This window comes from Alligator sinensis, unplaced genomic scaffold, assembly GCF_000455745.1.
Source record: "Alligator sinensis unplaced genomic scaffold, ASM45574v1 scaffold73_1, whole genome shotgun sequence".
In the NCBI taxonomy this organism is placed as follows: Eukaryota; Metazoa; Chordata; order Crocodylia; family Alligatoridae; genus Alligator; species Alligator sinensis.
The window spans coordinates 4,770,644-4,774,599 of record NW_005841838.1 but is presented as its reverse complement, the minus strand read 5'-3'; the positions used below and the strand labels follow the sequence as shown (position 1 = coordinate 4,774,599).

General features: G+C 46.3%; 1 protein-coding gene across 4 annotated transcripts in view; it reads left to right on the top strand.

Annotated features, from left to right (window-relative positions):
• Positions 1–46: 46 nt before the first annotated feature.
• Positions 47–3,956, top strand: part of ZC3H7A (zinc finger CCCH-type containing 7A) — a 54,535-nt gene continuing 50,625 nt past the window's right edge. For 2 of the 4 annotated variants that reach the window (XM_025203383.1, XM_006015521.3), the window contains exon 1: positions 60–162. The gene's annotated coding sequence lies outside the window, so the exon portion shown is untranslated. Of the gene's footprint in view, positions 163–3,956 lie in introns of all 4 variants that reach the window. The other 2 variants (XM_014519928.2, XM_006015520.3) reach the window with 2 other exon arrangements.

Below are 3,956 nucleotides of genomic sequence, written 5' to 3'. Positions count from 1 at the left end.
CCCGAGGGAGAAGGGCAGGCGGGGCGGCCCGGTGGCGGCGCTCGGGGTCGTGCCCAAAGCTGCTCGCTTCGACGCCGTTATGTGAAGCTGCTTTCCTCGCTGAAAGAAAATGAGCCCTGGGGGCGCCCGGCCGGCCGCGAGCGCGGGCTCCTGGGGGCAGAGGTGACGGCCTGCCGCTCCCCTCTGTCCTAAGCCCAGGGGAGCAGCAGGGAGGCTGCTAGCCCGGTGGTGACAGAGTGCAGTTGGGGGAGAAGTTGGGGAAGCCCGTTAAGCCCAGCCTGCCCTGTTTTCTCCTGGCTGCTTTTGCCTCCTCTGCAGCAGGGCTGGAAGGGGCTTCAGGAGGTCTTCTTTAGCCCCCTGCTGAAGGCAGTTTTTCCCTGTCTGGGTCTGTCTAACCTGCTCTTAGAAATGTCCTACCTGGAGACTGCAGCAGCCTGTTCCAGTGCTTGCCCCCCTCATCCTGGGGGCGTTCTTCCTCGCCTCCAGCCAAAAGTTCCCTCGCTGCAACGTAAACTAACAGATATGTGCCGTTACGTTATTACCACTGGTTCAGAGTTGTACATGTTTGGCTATTGCTGCAAGAAACAATGTCTGAGCTAATTTTTAGGCTGGTCGTAAAGTTACCAGCACAAGCATCTTATTCAGTCTGATTTTTTTTTTTTTTCTTTGCATGATAAATATTTGAAATGCTATTTGAAGCTGATAGTCCAGTGATGAATCCTTGATGAATATAACACTGTTTTTTGGATGTGTCATTTGTGGCAAAATCTTTAAAAAAATGGTAGTTATCGTTTGTAAGTTTTGAATGTTTGCACTGGAAAGTTGCAGCTCAGGAAAAGTCTTGGAGTTTGCAAAATTAGAGGATTTTTGTTTCGTTTATGGGTTTGTTTGTTTTTTACTTGCTGCTATTGCAGCACAATGATTTTAAAGCACCTCCATGAACAAAATTATTTAAAGTGTCCTGTTTTGGGAAAAGGACAGCAGCCCTCTCTGTAGAGACTCCTTTATTTGAAGTTAAATACAAATAGAATGAACAGAGCTTTAAGGTCTTAGTTTGCAATAACTATTGCAAAAATGAAAGTTCATTTCACATTCACTTTTCACCTCTACTTTTGGCATTTCTGGCTCTCTGAATGACTGACTGTGCTATCTCAATGTTAATATGGCATGTTTTGAATGTATATTAAAAGGGCTGCTGAGAAAGGAAAGGTGTAAGAAGGAGCAGGGAAATAATCCAAACTAAAAGGACCTACCCCTGAGTTTTAAGATTGCTATTTCCCAAGGGTCTTAACCTTGACTCCTGAGCAAGTTTAAATGTGAAATGTAGAAGCTTTACCAGTTGAGTTTGGCTTGTTCAACAAACTTCAGTACAATTACAATTGAAGTGTCAGGATACCTAAAGCCGTCAGGTATTGGGGCAGCAAGGCAGCATGCTTTGGAAAGTTTGCTTTGGGTTATGCTTCCTTTCCCTTTCCCTTTCTGCTGCTTTTTATTTTGGAGGGGGGCATAGTTTTGGTTCGTTCTTTTACATTTTTGGTGCTGTTAGTCATGAAAGGATATTGTGGCATTGGGCATCAGAGCCTGTTCTCTCTCCCATTGATGGGCAGAGTGGCAATAGCGCCCTGTGATTGAAACTGAAGTAGAACAGAGGTTGCTACGGTCTGCTGCCTAGGTAAGAGAGCATTTGGGGTTTACTGTTTCAGTTCCACACTTAATTTAATTTTTGGGTAGTCTTTGATGTTGTGGACTTGGGCTAGTCATTAGCTTTGGGACCTGTGGAGGGCTTTTCCCTATATGGCAAAACTAGTAAAGTTGTGTCTGGGGTTTTTACTGCCCTAGTAGGAGGTCTGATTTGGGAGATTTAAATGATAATTGTCACGGGTTAGAACATGTCTGCCTGACAACTCGTAACTCGGTGAACTGACCTGGCATTAATCGTGGGCATAGTAGTGAATATCAAGAGGATACATCTCCATGTCTTGTGCAGCTTGTGGCTTCCCACAGCTCCAGCGTGGAGGAGGAGGTAGATAGGCTGGAACAGAGTTACAACCTGAGTCCTTGAGTAGTTTAAGGCAGTGGGACTGAACCATTTTGTCAGGTGTTCCACAAATTGGCTGTGGACCATCCCTGAGTGCCCCTCTGATCCCCTTTGCCTGCACAATCAGTTGCTCTGCTTTCTGGTTCCTGCCTCATCTGCCACTGTGCTGCCTGTCTCCTCTCTGACCTCCTGCATGCCATACAAAAAAGGCTGCCTGTCCTACTTGTGGCATGTGTACCACAGGTTGGCCCCCCCTGATCTAAGGTAGAGAATATGTGGCCTTCATATCCACTTCCCAGTTTGTAGTACCTGCAGCTATTGGTGTCAGTGGAGAACAAAAATGGACTAAACCTTTCCAGGTAGTTGCATTGTAATTTAATTAAGTTTGCAGCCTGTACATGTAAGGGTAATATAGTATACATACCGAAGTGTTTCTGTATCCATGTTGAAACTAAATGGCAGTACAATATTCTTATTGTAGAACTGAAGAAATAGAGGGATAAGTCCTTTGTAGAGCTTCAGGACTTGGGGCTGAGATCATGAGTATTATGGGAGACTTGCAGAGTCTTAGAAGTAAGGTCAAAATGTATTGTGCAAAGGCAGTAGGAACAAGCTCTCTCCTAACTCTGAAGACTAAGACTGCTTTCTCTTCAATTTAGCAGAAGATGTATTACATAGAATCATAGAAAATTAGGGTTGGAAGGAACCTCAGGAGCTTATGTAGTCCAACGTCCTGCCCAAAGCAGGACCTTCCCCAATTAGATCATCCCAACTAAAGCTTTGTCTAGCCGGGTGAAAGGATGGAGCTTCTACCACCTCTCTGGGTAACCTGTAGCAGTGTATTACTACCCTGCTAAGGAGAAAATTCTTCCTAATATCTAACCTAAACCTCCTTTGCTGCAACTTGAGATGGTTGCTCCTTGTTCTGTCATTTGCCACCACTGAGAACAGTCTAGCTCCATCCTCTTTTGAACCCCTCCCCTTCAGGTAGTTGAAGGCTCCTATTAAATCCCCCCTCAGTCTTCTCTTCTCTAGACCAGTGGTTCTCAACTTTTTTTGTCCCAGGACCCATTTATAAACATCGATGATCAGTCCTGACCCAGTGCTCCTCACTCCCGACCTGTTGCCCCCAGGCCCCAGCCCCACAGCATGTGGGACAGGGGGTGGGTTTGCAGAGAAGGGGTAGTGTGTGGGGGGCCCTAGGGGATCCCAGCAGCCCTTTAAAGCCACAGCTTCCCACGTTTTTCTCCTTTTAAATGAGAATCCGTTTTTAAAGTTTGTTGATCCATTTTTACAGTTTGTCCACGACCCTTGCATATATTCTTGCGACCCGCTTTTGGGTCACGACCCACAGGTTGAGAAACACTGCTCTAGTAAATAAGCCCAGTTCCCTCAGCCTGTCCTCAGAAGACTGATATAAGGAAAAACTTCTTTACGGTTTGTACGACCAGACTCTGGAATAGATTCCCAGCAGGGGTGGTGCAGGTACCTGCCCTGGAGATCTTCAAAAGGAGACTGGATGCACACCTTGCTGAGGTTATTTGACCCCAGCAGTCTTTCCTGGCCAGAGCAGGGGGCTGGACCCAATGATCTCACTAGGTCACTTCCAGCCCCTAAACTTCTGTGAATCTGTGAAGTTCCCCCAGCCCACTAACCATTTTTGTTGCTCTCTGCTGAACTCTCCGGTTTGTCCACATCCTTTCTGTAGTGGGGGACCCAAATATAAATTGAGACTTAAGTTCACTTGCCCATACCCAGACTTGAACTGCCAGCCTTTTGGTTACACACACACACACAACTCTGGCCCTTCAGCCACAGAGGCAGCGAATTGTATGCTAAGGTCAAAGTCTGTGCTGGCTTTCAGAATTATGTTTTCATTACCTGAAGCAGTATGTGTTGGTGGAGACAGTAAAATAGA